The sequence below is a fragment of the Tupaia chinensis genome, unplaced genomic scaffold (assembly GCF_000334495.1).
Source record: "Tupaia chinensis unplaced genomic scaffold, TupChi_1.0 Scaffold000627_1, whole genome shotgun sequence".
Classification (NCBI taxonomy): Eukaryota; Metazoa; Chordata; class Mammalia; order Scandentia; family Tupaiidae; genus Tupaia; species Tupaia belangeri.
In genome coordinates this window covers 8026529-8036359 of record NW_006160147.1, presented here as the reverse complement: position 1 = coordinate 8036359, position 9831 = coordinate 8026529, and the positions used below count along the sequence as shown (strand labels likewise).

Below are 9831 nucleotides of genomic sequence, written 5' to 3'. Positions count from 1 at the left end.
TTCCCATTTAAATTTATTTGCCAGAGTGTATGTATCTGAGAATGAGAGAAAGAGAGAGAGAAAAGGTCCCTCAACAGGGTCTTGTTATGCTGTGGTCCCCTTTCCCAGCTTTGCAGTTCATCAGGATCTTGGGCAAGTGTGCACATGCCCAGCACGTTTTCAGACTGACCTAAGGATAGGGATCCACATCCACAGTTGGCCATGTGACTTCCAGCACTGTTCAGTTTGCTACTGATTGTACCACCAGTCTGGGTGTATGTGTGTGTGTGTATATATATATATATAAAATATACACACACACACATATATATAAAATATACACCTACATATATATAATATATATAATTATATATAATATACACATACACATATATAATATATATACACACATACATATATATAATATATATACATGCATATATAATTTTATGAAATATTTGGTATGTAAAAATAATATAAAAACATTAATAATTTATGAAGTATAAGTATAAAATGAAAGTCAATGGGCCCACTATTCAACTTAAGACATGAACCTCACCAATATTGTGAATTTCCAGTGGGCTCTAATTTATCTATTCTTTCTCATAATATAACTGTTCAGTGTACTTCTCTGCTTCAAAGAGATCGACGATTCCCTCTGATCCTCAGGATAAAGTCCAAACTCCCTATTGTAGCTTAATGAGTTCTCCATGATTTCTGGAATTTTTTCTTAGAGTCCTCTCACCTGCCCCCTCCTTCCCAATTTCTTCTTTTTCTTCAGATACTTTTCTTCAAAGTCACACCTTTGGGAAAACCTGCTGCACCCTCTTGGCCCAGGCAAGGCATTGCCCAAACACTGAGTATTTCTCTTATCGGATCACTCATCACTTTTTATTCTTAGCTGTTCATTTGTCTGTCTTCTCAGCTCTGGGAGAGTAGAGGCCTGATTCCTCTTGCTTGCCAGGGTTTTCACCAGCATTTAGCATGGTCCTTGGTATGTAGTAGACACTTAGTAACGACCTTTTGAGTATTTAGTGGATGAAGCAATTCCAATACATCCAGATACAGATGTCTGGCAGGTATTTGGAGCTCAAGAAAAAGGTCTTGGTGAGAGCTACAGATTTGAGAGAATTTAATCATATAACTTAAACTTGAAACCATAGGAGTAGAAGAGATCACCAGGAAAAGGATGGTGAAATAAAAGGAAATATTACACCCATATTTAAAGGTCAGGCAGGGGAGGAGAGCCAGTGAAGGAGAATGAAGGAGAGCTGAGTGAACCTGGAACCTGAGTGTGACAAGTCTCAGGGAGATGGATGAAGTCAAGGAGAATGAGAAGTGACAAGAAGACATTGGGTCTGCCATCGTTATGGAACCTATTCCACATGATATAGTACATGGCTCTGGAAAAGGAGACATTGTCTTTTGAGAGTGGAGAAAATGAAGTGATAGTGGGTATTGAACCTTTGCCTTCTGCTTCCAAATTCAGTGAAGTTTTTGGCCTAACTTATTTCTTGCCTTCTATTTTTTGGAAGGCAGATGAAAGTGACTTTCCCTTCTATCCATGTCTCTTAGTGGGTGGCAATTGGAGGGGAGAAAATGGTGAAGACTTAGATGTTTTAGTTTCCTCTTCCCTAGTTTTGACTACATTATGTACCCCTGGTCCTCATTTCCTCCTCTTCCTCTCCCTCCTAATATTTATATATTCATACCTGTAGGGCAAGAAAGTATTTTGCAAGTTTACTTTTCTATATTATGTCTTGTAGAAGGATCATAAAGTTTGAGGACTTGAAAATAGTCCTGAAAAATGACCTACTAGGGAATGGAATGGGTGTATCTAGATTTAGGACACTAGAAGTTTTAGCAAGCTTCGGCCAGCAGAGGGAGTCCCAGAGGTGGAAGAGAAAGCTCATAATGTAAGAGTTTGAAATCAGAGATGGGGAACTTAATTTCTGACAATGTTGCCAGCAGTCCAGAAAGATTTATGGGTTAAGATAAAAGAGGATGAGGGAGGAGAAGGGGAAACATAGACTTATCATACCCTGCCACATACACTGAAACAGTTAGACACACACAGGCTCCCTTACAAAAGATTTTGCTTTCTGTAGTTTCAGTTATACACAGTTAACTGTGACCCCAAAATGGTTAAGTTCAGTACAGTAAGATATCCAGAGAGAGAGAGAGAGAGACCATATTTATTAACTCTTATTACTGTATGTTGCTGTAATTATTTATCATTGTTACTTTTTTTACGGTGCCTAATTTATAAATTAAACTTTTTTATATGTTACGTATTTACTGGAAAAAAACAGTACAATGTGTATATAGGGTTTGATACTACTGAGACTTTTGGTCTCTCCTGGGGGTCTTGGGATGAGATGTATCCCTTTGGATAGGAGGAACTACTATATAACCTGATTTCCTTGACTCTCCTTACATGCACTCACAATTTCTGATCTAGTCCAGAAGTTTCCAAACCTTACTGAATCATCCAGGAGAATTAAGGATGGATTCTGACTGTCTCTACCACCCATGCCCTGTTAGGTGAGACTCATTACAGGTGGAAGCCAAGATTCTGTATTTTGACAAAGTTCTTGTTAAAGGTTCTTTCCTGGGCCAAACTTTAGTTAGACTTCTGCCCATTCTTCTAGTCCCAGCTATGCACTTCCTTATAAAATCCAATTTTAGCAAATAACCCTGCAAAGAAGTCCCCCTTCCTCAGTATCTGATCAACCTCAATCTCTAATGGTTTCTTTATCCCCACCAGCCCCTGATCCCCCAAGGTCTGATCGCTCTGGCCTGCATTTGGCAAGAATCCTGCCAGGTCCAGTAGTGAGACCTCTTCCTTTCCCCTTCTTCCTGATGTTTTCTCTTGGTAATTTTCCACATACTCATCACCATCCTGCTCACTGGCTCTAAATTCTCACTCATCCCCACCATATTCAGAAGTGAGTTCCCAAGGTCTCTTTTCCTCTATTGCAATGGTCCTGAATATAATCTGTTTTTTTTTTTTTCCCCCTCAGCTTGGTTTTCTTCTCCCTATGTAATTTTGAAGTAACCTGTGGACAGACTAGAGAACCTCTGCTTGATTTAGGTAATTAGGTAAACACTTTATAGTTTGTTCAAGACTGATTTCAAAATAGATCTAGGCATTGACGTATAGGCTGGTAAATGAAACCCTGGGAGACTGCCATACTATGACTGAGCCATTTCCTTTTATTAAAAAAAATAATTTTTATTCTAGGGTTTGCAAAGTCCATGGTTCCCAAAGGCATATATGAATAACAGCAATCTTGCTTTTCCCTTCCCCACAGCCTGGGCTCACTCAAAGGCCATCACTTTTCAATCTTAACTTTTCTCTCATGGGAATGAGCTCTATTTTGTTAACCAATATATATTTACAGTTATTTATTGATTTTGCAATTTTAGAGGTTATTTATAGACATCTTACAAGTAATAGTGGGACTTTGCACTTTATTTTTTTTAAAGAATTGGTTTATTTAACTTTACTTATTCATTTGTTTATTTAATTTGACCAGAGAGGGACACAGGAAGAGAGAGAACAAGCCACCAGGTCCAGGACTTGAACCATGGTTGGCCATGTGGGAGTCCAGTCTCCTAACCACCATGCTACCTGCTGGTCCCAGGACTTTGCTTTTTTATAACACATATAAACACTCATGCCCTTCCTTCTAGATTCTGAATACTATAATATCACAATTTTTATGAGATTAGTAATCAGTATTCACACTATTATGACATATAATTATTTACAGCTGAACAATATAGCATACTATGATTGCATTTCTTTTCTACTACTCTTTGTTTCCCCCTGGGAGTTAATAATCATTCATTTTTATTAGTTTGCTTTCTTAGTTGCCTATGTTCTCTAAAGCCTCTGACGAGCTATAAAACTGAAATAAAGAGACCAAGTTCATCAGATAATATGACTGTTCCTTTTTCTTTTTTGCCTCGGAGTCCTCATCCTCTTATTCCAATCTGGATTAGGAGTTTGATAAGCTGTTTATCTGGAAACATCCCTTTGCCTTTACTTGGAAACTCTAATTTTTCTCTTTCTTCATTGCCTCATGAATGGTAGGGATTTTTTTTTTTTTTTCATTTCTTTCTAGAGGATACATGTTCTCCCAGAGAGAAAGAGAAGGAAAGTAAGAAAGCACTGCCTATGGATCATGGCCACACCATAACCCCTTCATCTCTCCCTCCTTTCAGTATTTTGGGTATGCATGCACACACATGCCTGGTGTGTTTTTCAAGCCACGGAATCTGGGATTCAAACCATGTGATTGACCATGTGGGATCCAGCCACCTTAACCACCAGGCTGTTGAGCTGCCCCAGTAGGGTAATTTTTTTTTGAGACTTTGTGCAAGAGTGATATTTCACATTTTTTTTTTAACAGAGAGAGAGAGGAGAGAGAGAGAGAGAGAAAGTGAGAAAGTAAGCTGCCAGGTCCAGGATTTGAACTGTGGTCAGCCACATGGGAATCCAGTGCCCTTAACTACCACACCACCTGCCGGCCCCACATTTTTAACATCTTTACATGAGCATTGATCCACCAGACCCTGACCACACAAAAACCAATGTGGCAGTTCCGGTCAGCCCTGTCTGTGCGTCCTCACTTGACCTCCTCCTTGATTGTTTTTGGCTAGGCCAGGAGCTCTAGATTAGAGATTGTTTTCTCTCAGAACTGGAAGACAGAGCTGTACTTCCTTTCAGTTTCCAGCTTCCCATGTTGACCCTGAGAAGTTCAATTGCTGTTTGGATTCCTGATCCTTGGTTTATAAACTGTTTTCCTTTCTTCAGAATTGACAGAATCTTTTTATTCTTGGGTTCTAACATTTCCAATAATATGCTTCAATAAGGATTTTTTTTTTTTAAATTCATCTTGTTGGGCACTTGCTGGGTCCTTTCAAAAGAGCAATACGAATCTTTCATTTTGGAAAATGGTAGAGAAATGATTATTATTATTATTGCTTAATTTATTCCCCTCCGTTTTCTCTGAGCTCTCTTTTTGAAAGTCTTATTCAAGATGTCAGAGCTCCCGGACTGATCTTTTAAGCTTCTTATCTTTTATTCTATTTTTCATCTCTTTCCTTTTTTGTCTTGTTTTCTGAAAGAGCTCCTCAATTTTGTTTTCCGGTGCTTCATTTTAAGTTTTAAATTTCCAATTGTGTTTTTATTTTAAAGAACTCTTCTTATTCTCTAATATTTTTTCAAAAAGTTGGCTTCTCAATCATCATTCATGGGTGTGCTATCTCTCTTGATCGCTGAGGGGATATTGATGTTGCTGTGGCTATTGTTAATAATTTCTCCTACTCTCTGGATTATCTCCATGTGGGCTTTTGCTGTCAGAGGCTTTCATCCCCTGCCTGGTGACCCTTGGAGTCTATTCCTTGGATGTTGGAAGCTTTGTGTGTGAATGCAGAGTTGGTTAATTTTTGGGTCCCACTGTGGGATAATCCAGGTGTATCTGGCAGTATTTTGGACATCCAAATATCAGTGTCTGTAGCATTTTTTTTCTTTGGTTGGGTTCTTTCTTTCCTCCTTTCCCCCTTTTCTTTTATTCTTTCTCTTTTTTATTTTCTTCCTTTCTTTCTTTTTATGCCAGAAGGCACATGTTTACATGAGAGAAAGAGTACACGCACAACCCCTAATAAAACCTGGTCACACTACTATCCTCTTTTCCTCCGTTTCTTAATCCCATCAGGATCCAGCATGTTTTTCAGGCCAATGGGGCTAGTTTGAGTCTTGGTTGGCCATGTTGGATCTGGCTCCCTCTGCACAGCACTTAACCACTATGCTACAGGGCCAGGCCTGGTTGGATTCTTTCCATAGGGAAGAATCCTTAATTCTTCTTCCTTCTGTGAGCTGAAGTAGGGTGGGTGAGAAAGGGATAAGCAAGGCTGTTCTGTTCTGGGAGCTGAGCCAGGAAAAGGAGCTGGCGAATCTCATCTTTCGGTATGGAGTCCTTCCCCAATCCTACTGTTTCTAGCTCCATGTCTAGCCCCACACTCTAAATTCTTGGTATCCCCGAGCCTAGTGCTACCAGAAGCTATGCTTTCCTTCTCCAGCTGGACTAGCTGTGGAGGAAAAGTGTCTCTTTCTGCTTGTGTTCCTCACTTTCACTCTGTTTTCTGAGGTTCCTGATGCCCTGAAACTCTCCTGGGCTATGGGGCTTCTCATTGGCTTCCTTCCTATCCTGAGCACTTGGGCTTCAGTGGTCTCAGGTTTGCTAAGTACCAAATCACTCATTCCTCCCCTTTCCATCCTCCAAAAGAGTGTTGAGATTTCTCTGCTGCTGTTATCTCTGTTCCTGTTCTCTTTGTTTTTGTGGTTAAGAGCATCTCAATTCTTCTACTGTGATCAGTGCATTTTGTAAAGAAGCAGAAATGAATATGTTTCTTTCACGTGTCATGTTTAACCCTAGGTAGCTTTCTCAGGGATCCTGACAGGCTGGAAGGGAGAGGAAACTTATCACAGTAACATTTTCTATCTTTTCCCAGCTATCTAAAAGGCAAGAGTATGGAAATAAGACTTTTTAATGATATGATTTTAATACAAGAAAAGGAGGGAAATATCTCCTTTGTTCATTCATTCATTTTCTGAAACATTTAATGAGTACAAATAGATGCCTAGAACTGTGTTAAGCAGTTGGGACATAAGGGCTGAGTACTATGCAGTGTCTTCCATCAAGAAGATTGTGGTTAAGGACAGTTACATGACACATGATGGTATTCTGGTCAGTGACTGACTGCATATGTAATGGTGAGCAATAGGCTAGACCGTCTAACCTAGGTGTGCAGCATTCCATCTAGGTTTGTGAAAGTATGCTGTTTGCACAATGGCGAAATTGTGTAATGATGCATTTCTTAGATTGTATCTTTGTCACTAAACCATCAGTGTATGACTGTCTAAGGAAAGCAAGCAACTAAATCAAAGCTCACAGTAGTGTGATAATACACTATAATGGAAATGTACACCACAGAAGTACAGAATGGGCCATCCATGTTAGCCCAGGATAGTGGGAAAGACTTCTGGGAAGAGATGTGTTGGGAGTTAAGTATTTTTTTTAAAAATTTACTTATTCATTTTTTTCCATGAGGAGTGAGAGAGACAGAAAAAAGAGGGGATAGCACCTCTGCAATTAGATCTTGATGCAGAAGAGATGGCTTGGGAGTTAAATATTTTTTTAAAAAATTTACTTATTCATTTTTTCCATGAGGAGTGAGAGAGACAGAAAAAAAGAGGGATAGCACCTCTGCAATTAGATCTTGATGCAATCCACGCCTAGTTTTCAGTCATCCCTGGATCATGGGCATATGTGGGTCCAAAATACTCAGAGAGGTTTCTGGACCTCAACCAAGGATTTTTCCACGTAGGATTGCCTCACAGAACTTTAAACATTTTCCCGGTGCACCCCTTTTCTTCTCCCACCAGAGCTCAAGGCTTCTGAAGGCTACGTAAGTGTTACAGAGATGAAGAAATTGGGGGAAAGGCTGCATGTGTTCAGGCAAGTAGTCTAGAAATAGCATGATGTGTCAGAGGAACCTCAAGTAGATTGAAATGATGACAGCAAGGGTCCTCACTGGGGAGGGGCCTGAGTAAGTCTATAACAGTCCCTGAACTATAAATAACCACATTCACCCAGAGGGTGATCCCAGGACTACCAACAAGAGATCCCCAAATACCTTGTTCGTTTTGTGATTTTGAGCAAATCTAATTATTTGTAAACTGAAGATAATTTGCATATTATATAAAGGGATGGGATATGTAAAATGCTGGACCAATGGCAGGAAGGTAAAATATTCTAGTTCTTTCATAACAAACCTGCCTTAAATCTTTCTGCTACTTTCTACTCCTCTAACAGTTATAAAAGAGATTTTGCAAAAGCTTACCTATTAGGAAAATTTTTCAGCCTTTTTACTTCTGCCAGACAAAGATTGCATGAGTATCTTTAAAGTAAATATTTTTTGTTTAACCTGCAGATTCAGTGTTTATCAGTTCTCCAGTATCTGGGCACCTTTCTGTAACATTTGGGTGATTTTTTGAAAGGCCCCTGGGTGGGACCAGAGAACTGAGTTTCAGTCTCCCCTCTACCAATGACATGTATGTGACCTTGGGCATGGCCCTTCCCTTGTCTTGGACTGCATTTTCTTACCTGGAAAATAAGGAGAATTAAGTAAGATTACCTTTAAGATTTGTTTCAGTTCAGAAATTGAATGTAGAAAGCTTTTAGTTGAGCTGAAATTAGGATAAAAAAAGAGCAGGAAGTTTTGGATTTTATTTTTCTATCATGTTTAAAAAGGGAAGGTAATTCCTTTCAAATCTTGGCAACAAGTGGAAGTGAGATTGTTCCATCTCTCCTTTCCTCTCCCACGCTCCTTCCAGTTTACAACTCTGATTAACTCACACAAACCCCAAAGACAAGTATTGGCACTAAGAAAAAAAAAACACTTCAAGTGTGTCCATCTGATGTTATTAAGCTCTGTTGGAAAGGCTGGGAGAGCAGGACTCTTAAATGTCAACTGTTGTGAAAACACATCACCGGTGTCTATAGATGCTTTCTGAAGCATGAGTCTAACTATTTTAATCCCTTCAAGTGTCTGGATCCTTAAACCACAACCCCCTGGATGATACTCCTTATTGATGGCAAATGAGGGTTTGGATAAATGGTAAGGGTGGGGAATGGCATTTCCTTTTCCTGTTAGGATTTCTCTAATTCACTGACATGAAAGAATCGCCTTGGAAATCTTTCTGAACAGGCCCCTTTTAAGGCTCAGAAGGTCAGTATCCTGGACTGGGATTAAAGAATAAGTGCATAGCACAGAAAGAATTTAGATTGACAAATTTAGGCTTCCCTTGGCCCATCGAACAAGGCTTCTTGAGATACAATGAGCCTTCCTCAGAGTTCTAGATCTCAGTATCAGTAATATTAAACAAGTTAGTGGCTAGATGCAACAAGCAGATGTCAGCACTTTCAGCGATTCCGAATACAGCCCTACCGTTTGTGCTCTGTCATCGGTTTAAAGCTGACTTTTAAAAATTCCTATGACCTTCAACCTTTCTTGGATTCCAAAAGAACATTTTTAACATTATCTTTGTAACTTTTTTGTTCCAAATTTACTTTTTGTTCCAACTTTACTTTCTGTCCCCAAACGATGAGAATGCTCTCAGTAACATACGCCTGGCTCCATCTGCGTCTTATCCTGTCTTTACTCTTACACATTTGAAAGTTCATCGTGCATTCCTTTCTTTTTCTTTCCTTTCTTTTTTTTTCTTTTTCTTTTCAACCAGCATTTGACATTGAAATGTCTCTTATGCCTAACCTCCCAATTTATTTGAACAGATTCATTATTTCAGTAGTATTTTTTTGAGGACCTGTTATGTAGTAGACTCGAACACAAATGGTGATACTATTGTAGATATAATGTCATTTTTAAAAAGTCTTACCTTGAGCTTTAAAACAAGTTTGACTTCTTTTTATTGATCTCCTTTTTCCCTGTGCTTCTCTTCTCTCTCTCTCTCCTTCTCTGCCTTTCCTTCTGTTTCATCTCTCTCTTCCTTTGCGGTTTCCGACTCTTTGGGGAGGGGCAGGATTTCCGGCTCTGAAGTTGGTTGGTTTCTGGGAGGAGTCAGAAGACCTGATTTTGGACTGAAATCAGCTGGTCAGCCACCTGACCCAAGAAGGTGAAACCCAGGCTGAGGAAGAAGGCCCTTATGCTAGGACTGAGCTGGCAGCCAGGAGGTGCCTGTAGAAGGAGCCCCACAGGGAAGCCAGTGCTGGGCATCAGGCATCAGAGCTTCCTAAAGGACAGATGAGCCCCTGAGACAGC

The 9831-nt window shown here is 39.6% G+C and overlaps 1 protein-coding gene across 2 annotated transcripts in view; it reads right to left on the bottom strand.

The window, feature by feature from the left end:
* The window catches only part of HSD11B1 (hydroxysteroid 11-beta dehydrogenase 1), a 57682-nt gene extending 48089 nt beyond the window's left edge, over window positions 1–9593 (bottom strand). For both annotated transcript variants that reach the window (XM_006159322.3, XM_006159321.3), the window contains exon 1: window positions 9449–9593. The gene's annotated coding sequence lies outside the window, so the exon portion shown is untranslated. The remainder of the gene's footprint in view (window positions 1–9448) is intronic.
* Window positions 9594–9831: the final 238 nt, after the last annotated feature.